The following is a 16,629-nucleotide window of genomic DNA, read 5'->3' on the forward strand; positions in this document are numbered from 1 at the left end:
CTCTCTTAAAATTTTTCTTTTGAATTTATTGAGTCCTGTGTCTTTCTGGCAGGATTTAAAGTCGGGGTAGAGAGAGCTTCTTGCCTCCTAACATCCTCACGTTCACCGAGAGGGTGCAAATCCGAGTAGATAAGTGCTGCTGGTGGCCCATCACGTCTCAGGATGCAAGATACTGCAGCTGCTGTGAAGGGTAATTGTATCCTGTTACCACTGCCCTGGTCCCTGGTTCTGACCAAGGGTGTGGTTCCCCCCAAGTGGGCTTGTGTGGGGCCAGAGGTGTGTCCTTAGCCCCCGGCCCAAGCAGCATCTCTCTAAAGAGCCCCAGTGCCTGGAGATGGTCACTCTGATCTTTGGCTGCCCCAGACCCTGGGCTTGTGCAGAGCCTCCTTCCCTGGGGTTTCTCCAAAGCCGCTCCTCTCTGCTGCTGCCACTTCCCTGCTGTTTGCGGCTGATCCACTCTGCTCCTGATAGGGAAGCTCGTTGCATCGGAGCAGGCCTTTACCCATTAGGAAGAGCAGTCAGGCTCAGCCCTCTTCTCGTAAGAGCATCACTGCCTCTCTGGGAGGCAGCCAGATAAACGGAGACCCAGAGAGGCAAAGTGACTAACCTAAGGTCACACAGCTAGAAGGCAGTGGAGCCAGGACTAGAACCCTGGCCTTCTACCTCCAGATCCTGTGCTCAGCTGATCAGAACTTACAAAATGCTTTTGGTAGTGGGGCAGGATGGTGGTCAAGAGCTTGGGCTCCGGGGTTGGGTAGATTTGGGCTCAAACTCCAGCTTCCATTTACTAGTTTACTTGGCTCGGGTAGATTACCTAACTTCTCTGAACCTCTGTTTCATCTGGTATGAAAAGGGGATAAATACTTTTTAACTTCACATGGTCGTGGGGAGGATTCCACAAGATACAATGCAAAGCCCTCAGGCTCATACCTGGCGTGCCCTGAACCCATTAGATAGCTGCTATTATTATTGTTACTATCGTTACTATTATTTCATCTGAATCTCACCGTAACCCCATGCAGCACATATTTATTTATAGATATTCATAAGTGTAACAGCTGAAACTGACAGGGCAAGACAAGGCTCACGGTTTGTTAGGATCTCCCTGGAGCCTGCTCCTGTATTTCTTCCTGCCTGTGGCCAGCACCACTTTGTGAAACCCCAACACTAGAAGGCTTCTGTCTTCTCTCTTGCACACACTCAGGCTCAGGGACGCCGGGCTACATGGCTAGGCGGCCTCTGGTTCTCAGGAGGCCACCTGGGAGGCACGGATTCAGTGGCTGGGGCAGCAGGATCCGGCCCAGAGGAGGAGCTCAGCTGTGCCCCACGCCCCCCAGCCTCTCTCTCCAGGAAGAACCAGTGTTCTGGGGTCAGGTAATTACTCCCCGCAGAAATCTCTTTCAACTTAAGTATAGGGTTCTGTGTGTGACGCTGTCTGCCAGGCAGCTCTGAGGACCGGCGGGAGGTTAAGTTCCGTTTCTCTTCAAAACAATGATCTCTCCGAGGTTTTATATAAATACTCAATCAGTTTCCTATTATGACAATGTGAAGGAGCGCTTGGTTGCATCCTCATAATTAAGACTTGAAGAAAAGTCAATGACAGTGAATAAATTAGGCTTGGAGTTTTGTCGCCCTCCTTGTCCGCCCCCCTCCCCCCCATACACCTTGGTGCCCTCCGGGAACCAGCCTGTGGGCCAGGCCCTGAGCACAGGCTGAGTGGGCCCCCTGCCCTCCTCTCCCCACCCACCAGACTTCAAGTCCCGGAGTAGGAGGAGCTTAGGCCTGCAAAAGCTCTTTTGCCAGATGGCATTTGATACGAATATTGATGTTAATGGCGTTTGGATAATGACGCTGTCTGTGGCAGGGGCTTTATTACTGTTACGAACGGTGCGGTCCTGGAGGGAACCATTCCGTTTAGTTACCTTTGTGTGCGAGTTGCAAATGTTTAACAGATAATTGTCGGGAGACGGTGTTCTAGGGGATTTGGGTTATTCCTGGATTCCCAGGCAGGGTCTGAAATCGGTGCACGCCGCGGAGCTCAGGAGCCTTGGAGGAGTGGGTCGGGGCTGCCCGAGCTCATTTCCCTTCTGCAGAGACGGGTCACCCTACTCTTTCCCATTGTCCGGGGGTCCGCTTTGTCGCAACCTCTCCATTCCAGATACATCAAAACCCTACCTTTTACACTTCCTGGGGGGTTTGAGTTTCTTCCTGTTAAAAATGAATAATAAAACCCTCCGCTTTCATCCTAATGGGGTTAGTAGGAGGTGTTTAGCTTTTTATAGCTACCTAGATGATTGAAGGAGGCAGATGAAGCCATCACAAAATTAAGGAAGAGGTCATCATTAGAAGGCCAGAGACCCAAGTCTTTTAAAAGCATTTCTGGTCTTAATTCAAAGCGCCTCTCTGGAGAGCCTCAGTGAGCAGAGGCTGTGGGTTTCCTCTGTTGGAACCAAAGCTTTGGCAGGGTGGGGACCGTGTGGCAGGCTTCTCTGCAGGGCCTGTGAAGGGCCAATCCCTTTAGAGCAAATATGACACTTGAGAGACGGATTATCTGGGGGGTAGTCCGGCCTGTTGTCCTACATCAGGCAGAAGCCTCCTGCCCTTGTGAGAAACAGATGAATCAATGAGTGGAACCTCAGGTGTTTTTGGGGTCCTGGAAAGTGGCTTCAGAGGCCGGGCTGGTAGCTGCTTCGGACAGAATACTCCTGGGATCTCAGATATCTGGCAAAATGGGAAATTGGGAGGCTGAGCTGAACTTCTGGAAACAGCATAAAAATGGATTGTTGTGTGTGCTCCCAGTGCAGCTCTGAATCTGAATACAAAACAGAGAAGATGCTCTTTTGCTCCTTTCAGACTAATGATTTTGTCCTTTTTCCCTCTCCTCCTCATTTTATTTCTTCATCTATAACAGCTGCAAGAGGGCAGCCAGACTAATAAAACAGCGCTAAGCTTGCCTAATGCCAGCCATTGATCCAAGGGTGGGACCCGATTAATCAATGGGATTTTAGCGGCGCTCACGTCCCCAAGGGACATCAGGCCCAAAGACAGCTCTTGCCTCTGCAGAGGGGAGGAACGAAGCGATGGAACTGATTCTGTGTACGGGTTCTAGGAGGTGCTGAGAGGTGGGGTGCCCACCCCCTGGGAACAGCCTTTGAGGCAGTTTCAGATTGCCACCTTGGATGTTTGTTTGATGGCCTGGCTTTTGGGATTCTTGCTTGCTCTGCAGTGTGATCTCCCTGCAGGATTTTCTGGGCTCTGGGGGTGGGTCCTGCAGGAGGTGGGAAGAGGGTTCTAGAACAGAGAAAACCTCACCCGACATACTGGGCACCTCTCACATAATTACAGGCCTGGGGAATCATCTCGGACCTCCTCGCTGTGCAGTAGAAGAAACAGGCCCTGGGAGGGAAGGGACTTGCCCAAGGTCACACAGCGAATTGGAAACACTGCAGAACTAGAATTCGAGTCTCCTGGGCCAAGCTCTTTGCCTTCCCTCTGTCTGTAGGACTGAGTCAGGAATCTGTCGCAGCTGCATGAAAGACTGAAAAGCGTTGATACAAGTGGTTATAGAGAATTCAGGCAGGGTATAGACACCCAAACTGAAGAATTCAGTTTGAAAAAATTATATTTAAAAGCTACGCCAGGTAGTCCTTTTCTTCCTTTTCCTTGAATATGTTTTTCTTGTGACTATGCTTTCTAATATGTATTTTTATGTTTTTATATCACAGACATAGAAAAGTCTATAAGACACAGATACAATCCGGCAAATCATTTATAGAGGAAATACCTTTGCAAACGCCATGCAGTTCAAGAAATAGAGTATTGTCAGAGCCCCCCCCCCCCCACAAGCCCACTGTGTGCCCCTCCTTTATCTCAAAGCCCCTCTTTCGTAGAAGTAATCCTTATCTTGACTATGAGGACCACTGACTAGCTTTTCTTCATAAATTTTCAACCCAAATAGTTTCTTGCTAGCTCCTGCTTTAAAAGCAAAGTTTAAAACTTTATATAAATGGAACCACCTGTGATGTGTGTGGTCTTTTTGTCTTGTTTCTTTGATTTAACATTATGACATTTGCCCGTGTTATTGCCCATAGCTGGATTTTATTCATTTTTTTTACTAGTAATTTTTTTTACATGAAAATTATTTTAAAGAAACCACTGGAACTCTGCCCTGTGAAATAAAGTGTGATTTTTTTTTTTTTTTTTTTTTTAAATTTTTAAATTTTTTTTTTTTTTTTTTTTTCAACGTTTTTTATTTATTTTTGGGACAGAGAGAGACAGAGCATGAACGGGGGAGGGGCAGAGAGAGAGGGAGACACAGAATCGGAAACAGGCTCCAGGCTCTGAGCCATCAGCCCAGAGCCTGACGCGGGGCTCGAACTCACAGACCGCGAGATCGTGACCTGGCTGAAGTCGGACGCTTAACCGACTGCGCCACCCAGGCGCCCCTAAAGTGTGATTTTTGATATAGTTCAGTCTTTGGGGTGGGTTTTGGGACAAGGGTACCCCAAGGAGATTGGTTGGTTGGTTGGTTGATTTTTTTATTTATATTTTGGTTCTGGTTGCCCTGACCAAATACCGATCTCTTTTTATAGTTTTCGGGACTTGTTTTATAAATTCCCTCAAAACATACACTAATTTCAGCTTCACAGGATTGTGCTGGGATCCACTGCTGGGCAGGGGAGGGAACCCCAGAATTCCTCACTTTGCAAATTGAGGTGCTTCACTTGCACTGTGAGCCCCCTGGGGGCAGAGGCTCTTTGATCCTTCTTATATCCCCAAAGCCCAGTAAAGAGTCAGTCCCTAGCAGGAGATCAATAAATATTTGTCCAATAACGAAAGAATGAACGTCATTCAGAATGGCCCTTCGCAGGGTGGCTGAATTTCCTCAACAACATGGTCTTGGGTGACCAGTGACCAAGGAACTATTTCGTTGGACTTACAGAGATCCCCCAAATGCAAGAAGCCAGCTTAATGGTGTAGGCAGGAATCCTGATCATCCTTAGTACATTTGTGTCTTACATTCAAAAGGACCTTAAAAAGGTCAGCGTTGACCAGAGATTCACCAGTTTTCAATAAGTCTCGTGAAAGAGAGTGTGGGAAGAGATACTCATTAAAAACAGTATGTAATGTGCATTTGCAGGTTACTGCTGGATGGCTGGGTGAGGCTGCTCTGGGTCTCCCCTTCTGAAGGGTAGGATTTGTGGCCACTGTGAAGCTTCTCAGGGTGGCTCTGAGCCTCTAGGAGGGTCTTGCACACCTCCTGCTTAGTCCGCAGAGGAAGCTGGAAGTGAGGCCATCTCTGCTGCTTTGGTGGGTTGGGCTGGCTGGAGAATGGTCTGCCCTTTCTCTTCGTTTCTCTTTGCTTTACATCCCCACCAGCTGGTGCTCAGTGAACCTGCTTTACCCAGCCAGGTCAGACATCATGGCAGCTGCAGATACATATGCATATTGTTTGAATTATTTTTGTTTTTAAAAGCTCATTATTTAAATAAATGCCTTAAAATATTTAGGACACTAAAGGCTTATTGCAGGATCATGCCTATGCCATCATCCTTAGGGCCCACGGGAGCTCTCAGAACTTTCATGGTATCCATACTGGAAGTTCGAAAAAAATCTGTACTTTTTTTTTTTTTTTTTTTTGAGGCACTGACTGTGATTTGCATGTATTTATTTGTGCGATTGTTCACTAAATCAACCTTCCCCACCAGATGTGAATCTCAGGTCTGTTTTGATCACCAGTATTCAGCGAAGGGCTTAATAGGTACTTGGTGATGGGTAAATATTTGTTGAATGAATGATGGGTGAGTGTTGAGGGGTTTGGCTCAGTTGTGGATTGAAGGAGAAGGATGGGTCCTCCTCTGACCCCATCCAGGCCTCAGTGAAGGAAGGCTCAGAGCTCTCAGAAGATAACCACCGGCCCGGAGCCCCCGAGAGCCCTGGAAGGCGCCGCGGGGAGGCCCGCCTTCCTGGAAAGCCTCTCTTGGAATTGTCTTCAAAAGCTGCGACGCAGCCCCCGGAGTTTGAGCACGAATAAATCATTAGCATTTTATTTACAATTCTAGGTTTACAATTCCTAGAAAAGGATCCTGCTGTTCAGTGCGGATTCCTGCTTTGCTGCCTTCCCGCAGCGCCTCCTTCCTCTCTCGTCTTTGGGGGAAGGCGTTATAGCTCAAGGCTCATTTTGGACCGGCGTGGGGTGTGGAGCCGACGCACCGAGGGGGTGGCCTTGAGGTGCGCCACTTTGGGGGTCTCGCGTTTCCCGACGACCCCGAGCGGAGAAGCCCTATCCTCTCCCTTATCACCGGGAAAGGAGGTTTGATTCCAAGACGGCCGGAGACTTGTCCAAGGTCACACAGCTCGTGCTGAATTTGCAACCGAGTCCTTGGCCTCCAAGCCCAGCCTCGCTGCCGCAAACGCCGGGAGCCCTCTCCGCCCCAGCCTGGCTCCAGTCCCCCCGCGGCGCCGGCCCGTGGCGCCCGCTAGATGGCAGCCTTGGTCTCCGCCGCGCAGCGCGGGCCGCGAGGGGACTCAGCGGGCGCCGCCGCCACGCTCCGGACCGGTTGGCTTCGCGGGCTGCTCCAAGGGAGGCGCCTCAGTTGGCACCCAGGCCCGGGGTTGCAGGGTCCATGCGACCAAAGGAAGAGAGTTGCTGGAAAGCCCTGCCTGGGCTGGAGCGAGGGCTTGCTGCGCGGGGTCCGAGGGCCCCGGGAGCGCTGCGGGGCGGCGGGCGCTTCCAGCCCCGGGGCGACCCCCTGGGCAATGCGGGACGCGAGTCCAGGGCCTGGTTGGGCCGGCCCTCGAGGCCAAGCGGGGTGAAATAGGCGGCTGGAGGTCACCTGGCCTAACCCGATCGGACCCTTTAGACGTGGCCTGGGGTTAAGCCTGCCCCCTGCTCTCTCCCCCAGACTTGGTTGTGAGGAGTCTCGCACTAGCTGGGCAGCGACCTGGGGTTAGTCACCGCGGGCCTCTTAGCCACAGCGACGGTCCTCCCACCCAAGAGCCACAATGGCAGATGGAGTCATACCTGCCCCTCCCCACGGTCCAGCCACTGGAGAGAGGCGGCCGTTTGTGCAGAGGAGGCAGCCTTGGTGCTGGTGGTGGTGACAGTGGGGCAAACGCTGCCTTTCCCAGAGTAGAGAGAAGGTGGGGCCCAGGGGGCTGGGGTCAGTCCTGTTGTCCCTAGAGAGTATGATAGGAAGTATGGATTGATTTTATTGCCCCTTTTCTTTCAGGCTCCAATTCTTAGGGTGTCTGCCTTCCAGGATCCTCCATTACTCTGCTGGGAGCTGCCTCCTGGGCAGGTGAGGTCTGCAAACACCTCCCACCTCCCTTCTCCAGGGAAATTCTTCCTCTGGAGGTAGCTTTTGTGCTTTCTAGGAAGGAAGGGGGCTCAACCCGAACTTGTTTTGACCTAGTGGCTGTTCTTATGCATCTGTCGGTGACACGGCTTCCGGTTCTGGGACACGGGGGCCTTGCCTTGGGGCTTGGACATGGGGACACTGAGGCCCAGAGGGGGAACACCTCTGTCAAGGTCACTCCAGGGCAACCAGGTGTTTCAGTCTGGGATTCTTGCTGCCAGCAAGTCTTGCTCAGAAGGCTTTTCTATTTAGTCCTCGCCAAGTTCTGCAGTTTGCATTGATTTGAGAAGCATCGAGGCTTTGTCCCAGAGCGAATGGACCATTAGGCCTAGGAGCGGGGTCAGGCATTCAATGGGCTTCATTCTCTCTCCTGTGGGCCTCTAGGCCATGCCTGGCCCAGTGGGGCCCTGCAGGCCAGGTCTGATGAGGGAGGGCCGGCCTCGGAGTTAGGGAATGGTGGTGTGAACGTCCACTGATCCTGTCACCGGGGAAGGTGGCCTGCCTGGCGGTGGAGGGAGTACCCACCACTTGCCCCTCTGTTAAGATTACAATTTCCATGAAGGAGACGCTCTCTAATGGAGGCTGTCAAGTCGGCTCAGGCCGCAATGGTTCAGAGCACTCCCGCCACCCAGAGCCCCGCGACTCCAAGGGGATCCCAGGCGTTAACCGTGCCTTGCGTACCAAGGACGCAGAAGGCGGCCAATTTCGATTTCGAAGGGGACTCGGATCTGGCACCTGTCAGGCCCGCCGTCAAATTACTCGGTAATTATTCCGCACAGCCGTGCAATCGGCGGGGTCGCGGCGAGCCCGCCAGCCACGGAGGGGGGAAGGCGAGTGTCCCCGAGGCCCCGGGGCGCGCTCGGGCGGAGAGGGGCCTCTCCGGGGCCGCCGGGCAGGGCCCCCTTTGCGTGCAAGCACCTAGAGCGGCCGTCCTTACTGGCAGCGGGAGAGGCTGTGGGGGGGGGGGGGTGGGGAATGGCAAAACTTGTGTCGGCGGCGGCGTCAGTCTTGCAAAGGGGGGTAGCCAAGCGGTTTGCAGCGCGTTCCGTTCCCCGCGCGGCCGCCACCGCCTCTGCCGCTCCGCGCCTGCAGGGGAGGGGGAGGGGGAGGGGGAGGGGGAGGAGGTGACCGAGTTCACGTCCCCACCGCTGCCTCTCCTGGAGTGATGGATGGCTGTCTACTCAGGCGGGGGAGCGCCTGCACAGCTTCCTCTGCAGGGAGCCGCGCTCGGCCTCCCACCCCCGGCGCTGCGGCTGCCGCAGGCTCCCGGCCCCAAACGCTCGCGGAGGCCGGGCCCGGGGTCCCTTACCTAGGTCGGTGGTTGTGCGTTAATGAGACCCGTCGTCTTTGGTTCCATCCGAATCCGTGGCAATCTTGCACAAACGTCCATCCCGTCTTCCGGGCTCCGGGGTTTCGGGCCTAACCTTTTACAACAGACCCACAGTGGGTTTTCCTTCCTCACGTCTCCGACGTGGAGGAGGTGGCGGGGACTCGCCCGAGTTTTCTCTGGGTGGCATTTTGTGCTTGGGTTAGGGAACAACTTACCTCCTGGGAGACAGATCACAGAGGCTGGCTTTTTGTCCCTCTCTTCTTTAAAAGAGAGTACACGAAAAAGTCCATCAATCGGAGGCTGTGGCTAATCAGTTAATTGTAGGACTTCGATTCGATTTTGTCTTTCTCCTCTCCCTCCCTCAAATGTTCTTTGTATATCTTCTGTAGTTGGGACTTCTGAAATCAAACCCTGGGGTGGGGAGGGGAGTTTGGGTAGATTGGATTTAGGGGTAGATTGGGGAGAAGCCTCTCCTGTGGGAAGGGGCCTTTATTTTGCAGTTTGCTTCATTCAGGGGATCCTTGGGTCCAGTTCATGATGCAAAACCAAACCCCAGCTGGGGCTTGAGGGCAGGATGGGTAGATGCTACTGCACCTGGGGCCCAAAGTGCTTTAAAAAATGCATTAACAGCAACGATGATGCAAATAATAATGCAGGGCAGCCAGCGTTTCTTGGGCACCTAGTATGTGTCAGGTACTGTGCATTTAATCTCCATTATCTTCCTTAATCTTCAGAGCAGACCCTTGAACGTAGGTGCTATCATTCTTCCCACTTGGTCGAGGAGGAAACTGAAGCTCAGAGAGGTTAATTAACTTGCCTCAAGTGACACAGCTGGAAAGGGACAGAGGCAGAACTCCGCCTAAGTTCTGACTTCAAAGCCTTGGACTTAATTACTCTCCTCTATTGTTGCAGAAACTTGGAGTCATCTTGCTGCAAAGCACATTTGTATGTTGGGAAATACCCTTCAGGATTATTTTACGGTTTTGCAATGAGTGGATATTTGGCTTTGCTGCTTCTCTCTTTGTTTGAAAAGCAAACCCAAAACCATTCTGTCACTCTCCAATGGGTCAGCCAGGTTAGAGAAAGAAACCGCTGCATTTCACTGTTGGCTTACATAAAAGAGAAGTTGCCCTAGAAGTATTTGTCTTAAGAAATGATGCGTTCGTATAACTAATATTTAGTGCACTTACTGTGAAGTCACCTGGAGTGTCTTCCTTTTCCACCGTCCTCTCTTCCTGGCGTGCCCCAGGATCCCGGATAAATCTCTTCTCCCTTGGCACCACATTGTACCTGCCTTTCACCTTCTGTGAGGATGCAGAGGGCTACCCCATGAGGAGGCTCTGCACGGACTGCTCAGCAGAGTTGGCCCAGAGCCACGGAGAGTGAGAAACTTTCAAATTTCAAAACTGCCCTGGGCCAATTTAATAAACTCTTGCCACCTCCATTCTTTCCACATTTTTGAATTCTCAAAAATTCACTCCCATCTAAAATGCGTACAAGAGTGGAAGGATTTTGGAATGTTAATAATGCAGAATTTTACAGCGTAGCAAGGTGAATTCTCAAGGGGTAGTGGTTAACATCTGCTTTCTCTTCCCAAGATAACAATGGGGGAAACTGTGCTCTGCACGCACACACACTAAGCCAAGATTGTGAGAGCTGAGTTTCCCTCTTTCCTTCTCAGCAAAGAGGTAAATTGTCCCCAGATCCAACACTGGGAACAATAACCAGAAAACTTGGATGTGGCAAGAGTGACAGTGATAGGACACACACACACACACACACACACACATACACACACACACCAGTAAGCCAAAACAAAACCAAAGCCAAATCTCTCAGGGGCACTTCCTGGGCTGTGAAAAAGACTTTCTTCCAGGGGGTCTGGAAGATGGCAAGAAGCTCTCTGCTTCGTCCCAGTGGGGCAATTCTTAGCAATCAGCATCAGAGCTGTGGTCCTGACATGTCACCCTAACCCTAACCCTGGGAAGTAGCAGGATGCTTTGTGACTGAGAGAGCTCAGTCTCTGGTTCTAGATACAGGCTCTGGAGCATTTGGGGAAGGGGTCCTGTGCTTGTCCTCTGAAGGTCTGTGCTTCTGTCACCCTATCTGCCCTCCACCGTGACAGATAGCGATTACCAGTGAGCTCTGGAAACAGAGGCGCCCAGGTCTCAGTTTCACGTCCGCCCATGTGAGCCTCCCAGGCTTCTCATTGTAAAATGGAGGTAATAGGACTGGCCTCATGGGTTTTGGGTTGCTTAGCATGGAGTCTGGCTCAATACATGGTAACTATTTAAAAAAAACACACACACACATAAATATAGTCCACACTTGTTTTCTAAGACCCATTTCACACCCTTTGAGCTGCTCATTTTAGGGAATAAAGTGCTCTGTAACTTGGAACCAGGTGACCCAGAATATAATTTCTGATCTAGCCTTGCCCTATAGACTCGCTTGGATAGCTCTATGGAAATGATCCAGATTCAAATCTAGGACCAGTGCAGACATGCTTTTTTAAGGGAATCTCTTGGTTAGTTTTATCGGTTAAAAAAAAAAATGACCCAGAAGTTATTTTTAAAAATGAAGGATGCCAACCTTTTGCTTGCAGCTACCTAGGGATTTTTATCACGGGATTTGGGAGCTGAAACAAATGTTCCTGTATGTTGCAACAATATCTTCCAGCTGGCAGAAATGCAAGGAAGTGGCCAGGGCCTCATTGTGTAGATACCATTTTAGCCGAATATTGGAAACCCTGAACTGGTGCACCCCCCCTTCTCTCTGTCGCTTGCATAATGCAATTTAAATCCCTTGTTAATTTCCAGGTCGAGTTTCATTCATGAGGATAATCTTTAATTGATGTTAAATATAGGGATCAAGTTAAGTGCATTATTTCTTTTTTACAAAGTGCTAATTGTTCATGTTCTCATAAATTATTTTCTCTTCTCATGAAGCAGGTTTTATGAAAGAACTTTTCAGCCAGTGCTTTTAACCTCATTGTATGAATATTATCCTGTAATCAGGAGGTCGCTCAGGTCCCTCATGTGCTGAAGATCTCTATGTCACCCTTCGGAGCAGAAAGGAGAAGAAAAATGAGCTCGTTTTGAGCGTATCTATATATGGGTGGCTCACAGACATTAAAACAATATTTGTACTCAAACATTAAAATTCTTTTTAATGTTTATTTGTTTTTGAGGGAGAGAGAGAGAGAGAGAGAGAGAAAGAGAGAGAGAGAGTAGGAGAGGGGCAGAGAGAGAGGGAGACACAGAATCCCAAGCAGGTTTTGCGGGGCTCGAACTCACAAGCTGTGAGATCATGACCTGAGCCAAAGTCGGGTGCTTCACTGACTGAGCCACCCAGGTACCCCCCTCAAATGCCGCTTACTCATTTGTAAGTGTACAGTCAGCAGTGAGTACATTCACAGGGTGCCACCAATCGCCAGAATGCTTTTCATCTTGCAAAACTGAAACTCTGTACTCATTAAACAGCTCCCCATACCTCCCTTTCCCAGGTGATGGGCACTGGAGCGGGGGGGGGGGGGGGGCACCTGTTGGGATGAGCACTGGGTGTTGTATGGAAACCAATTTGACAATGAATTTCATATTAAAAAAAAAAAAGAAACCCCCATTCCACTTCTCATGTCTATGAATTTGGCTACTCAAGGTACCTCATATAAGTGGAGTCATAGAGTATTTTTTTTTTTTTAGGTGACTGGCTTATTTCACTTAGCATAATGTCCTCGGGGTTCATCCATACATCTGTCAGAATTTCCTTCCTTTTTAAGGCTGACTACTATTCTGTTTTATAACTATGCCACATTTTGTTTTTCTACTCATCCACTGATGGACACTTGGGTTACTCCCACCTTTTGGTTGTTGTGAATAATGCTGCTATGAACATAGGTGTAGAGCCTGAAACTATTTCTGATTGTTTCATTTATTGTAAAAATGTTTAACCATGTTCAGGAAGCCCCTGTGCTCAGCTTCCGTAAGGAGATGAGAAAGACGGTATGTCTGCCCTCAAGGAGCTTGCAGAAAAAGAAAGACCAGACGATAGTATTACCAGCTACTTTCTGAGTTCTTACACGCATCGTCTTACTTAACCTTCTCTATGACCCTCTAAGGGAGGTGCTGTTTTATTCCTATGTTACACATGAGGTAAGTGAAGTTCAGGACCATTAAGTCACTTGCCCAAGATCATCGCACTTGAGGGAACTAGGACTTGAACCTAGGTTTGTTTGACTCCAAATCTCGCCCTTAGCCCAAACAACATCCTGCCTCGTATGGGCATAAAGCCCCATAAAAAGAAGGTAGGGGAGCTGTGTTCCTCGGGATGGTGGTGGACATTGGGCTGGGAGGGCTCAGACGGGATGAGATGACTCCTCTTGGGATCAGAGCAGGCTTCTTGGGGAAAGTGATGTTTGGGCTACAGCTGGGATGGGGAGGAGAATGTGGGTGGGCAGAGATAAGAGGGAAGAGGTTTTATGGGAAGGGACAATGAGAACAGAGATCCAGGGGAGAGAGGGCAGGAGGAAAGGAAGGAAAGCAGTTTGGGTGGAGTATGAGGGCACTCGCTGGGAGATAAGGCTGCAGAGATGTGCCTGGAGTCAAGCCACCTGAGCGGCAAGGGCTGAGAGATGCGACTCTCATTGGGGAAGCCGAGGACCCAGGAGGAAAACCAAGCGAGGTCTCCAGCCGCTAGGCTGGTGCTTATTCCACGGGAGTTGGGAAAGGTGGAGGATCTTGTTACGGGGGTGATGGGAGAGCACTGAAGGTGTTTTGGCAGAGGGATGATGTGGTTAGGACTGTCTTGGGCATTTTGACCTTGTATGCTGAGCCCCAGAACCACAGGGCAGTCTTAGATGTGAGGATGGTGTCAAGGGCAGTGGCACCTACTCAAGGGCCCTGCTGGTTTTGGCTGTGGGCTATGCCGGGCGGACGGGGCGGCCCCTTCCCTCAAACTGCTGGAAGCCAGTAATTGTCTCCCTGCAAAGCTACTGAGTTTGCTCCTTCCATCATGGGTAAATTTCCAGACCTTTTTTTAAAACAACTGGAGGCAGTCGGTGGAAGGGTGGTTAGGAGCACAGGCGTTGGAGACAGACAGGTGTAGGTTGGACCCACCTCTCGGTGCTATAGCTGTCTCAGTGCAAAAGGAAGAATGCAGCAGGACTCAGGTGCAGATTGAATGCAATACAGTGTGGACGCAAGGAGGGGTTCCTGGCTTCAGGAAGCACTCGCTCAACGCGAGTACTACCACGGGTGTTCCCAAGATGGCTCAACCAGGTGTTTTCTCTTCAGTAGCAGCCCCACTGGGGGTGGTCAGCACTGGCATCCAGGCTGCAGATCCTGCCCTTGATCTAGAACAACACAGAAACCAGACAGGGCCAGAGGCCGATGGTGGGTGTTAAGCATCTAATGTTGGATTTTGTCAGCCCTGCTTGCTGGCCGATCAGGAAAGCTGGCTGTTTGGGACTGAAGAAGTCAGACCTTTCTGTTCGTTCATCCATTCCACAAATTATTATTGGTCAATGGCCTGCTTTGGCGGAAATTTCCCGAGTGATATCTGCACGTGGAGGTAGGCGAAGCCCCACACAGGCTGGCCTTGGCATTGTACCCAACTTCTACCCAAGGCTTGGCCCTTCACAACCTATTAAGGCTTTTTGGTGCATGCTTGTGGCATGATCTATTTTTGACATATAAGTGCATCTTGCTTATTTTTTTTTCTATTCCCCAATCTCTGTGCTCCAGTAGCCTGGCCCTTCGAATTCCTTTGCCTCATGGATTCTTGCACAGGGCAAAGCAAGAATAAAAGCCAAGGCTCCTTGAATAAATGGTGTCTCACAGAGTGGGGATTGCATTGGAAATCATCAAGAGAAGACGGAGACTTCATGGAGCTAGAAAGGGAGAGAGCAGGGGGTCCCTCCAAGAGAATTGCAGGGCCCCATTTCCAAGAGAGATAACATGACCTCAGAAGGCCGGCTGTGTGGCCTGGAGATAGCAGAGCTGGTGGGGCTGTGAGGTTGGGCCTCCCCGGCATGTCCTTGGGAACAAGTAGGGCAGGTGACTGCTGGTGACCGGGAGGCCTCTCTGAGGCCCAAGACCCCAAGACCCCGGAGCAACCCTGGGGCAAGGAGAACCCCAAAAGTGAGTGCTAACATCGCCCATGGCTTAGAGGGCTGGGCCTTCAGAGCTGGGCTTAAACTTATTTAAAGAAAAGACATATACTCCTTGGACACTCGAGTTTGAAGATTGCACTGAGTATCTGCCACACTCCACCTTAGCCACACGGCCCCCAGAGGGAAGCCAGGCAGGCATCGATGGCCCCTGGGACTCAATGGCTCTGGGGCTCTGGGAGGACAGAGGTGGAGATGTGCTAAGTTGGAGGAGGATGGAACAGGCCGGGGGTGGGTGGGGCAGCGGGGAGGTTGGAGGGCTGGTTTCCAGAGGCTGTGGCGGCACAGGAAGGTATCAGCCAGGTGGATGAAAGGATGATGGGAGGTCCCGGGAGAAGGAAAAGCACGTGTAGAGGTAGGAGAGGGTAGTGTGTTGAGGGATCTGAGGGAGACCAGGTTACGGGCAGCTGCAGATGGTAGAAGGTATGGGAGGGTGTGAGTCCGGGTCTGTGCGAGTGCATGCCTCTGTCCCCCTTGCACGCTATTCTCTGGCCCTTCTGACTTCCTCCATGTCCCCCCCCCCCCCCCATGTGGCTCTTCTCTTGCTGTCAGATCTTAGATTCACACGTGCTGTTCCCTGTGCCTGGAACTCACTTCCTCCTTGTCCCCCAACCTGCCTAACTTTGAAAATGATTTGTACTGGCACAAGTAACGCTCGAATCCCTCCTCTTTTCAAAAATAGTTTTATTTAGATATAATTCACATACCATAAAACTCGCCCTTTTAAAGCCTACCATTTAGTAGTTTTTATATATTTACAAGGTTGTGGAACTGTCCCCACTGTCTAATTCCAGGACATTTTCACCACCACCCCCCCTCAACTCCCCCAAAGAAAGTTTGCACCTATTACCAGTTACTTCCTGTTATCTGTTCTTGTCCCCATCTGAGCGAATGCCCTCTCCCCAACTCCTGGTGACCGCTAATCTTTCTGTCTTTATGGATTTGTCTCTTCTGAACATTTCATATAAATGGAATCATACAATATGTGGGCTTTTCTGACTGGCTTCTTCCACTTAGCATCATGTTTTCAAAATTCTTCCATGTTGTAGTGGGGGGTCAGTACTCGATTCCTTATTGTGGCTGAATAATATTCCACGGTGCAGATATCCATATTTGATTTATCCATTCATCAGTTGACGGACTTTTTTGTCCACTTTGGCTATTGTGAAAAACGCTGCTGTGAGCATTCGCATACAAGTCTTCGTGTGGACCTATGTGTTCAGTCCTCTTGAGTATAGATACCTAGAGGTAGAGATGCTGGGTCAATGGTAACTCTGTTTAACTGTTTTCCAATGGCTGCACCATTTTGTGTTCCTCCTGGCAGTGTCGAGGGCTCTAATTTCTGCCTGTGCTGTGGGTCTGTTTGGTTATCGCCATCCTAGTGGGTGCGAAGTGGTATCTCCTTGTGGTTTTGATTTGCATTTCCCTAATGACTAATGATGTGAGTTTCTTTTCATGTGCTTATTAGGCATTTGTATACCTCTTGGAGAAATGTCTGTTTATATTCCTTACCCATTTAGAAAATTCAGTTATTTGTCTTTTTGTTATTGAGCTGTAAGAGTTCTTTATATATTGTAGATACAAGTTCCATACTAGATATGCGATTTGCAAATATTTTGCCCTATTTGTGGGGATTGTCTTTCCTTCTTTCCTCCTCCCTTCCTCTCTTCCTTCCTCTTTTTTCTTTCTTGCTTTTTTCATTCTTTCTTTTTCTTCCTTCCTTTTCTTTCTTTTTCTTTCTTTCTTTCTTTCCTTCTTTTCTTTCTCCCTTTTCC

The sequence above is a fragment of the Panthera onca genome, chromosome C1 (assembly GCF_046562875.1).
Source record: "Panthera onca isolate mPanOnc1 chromosome C1, mPanOnc1 haplotype 2, whole genome shotgun sequence".
Lineage (NCBI taxonomy): Eukaryota > Metazoa > Chordata > Mammalia > Carnivora > Felidae > Panthera > Panthera onca.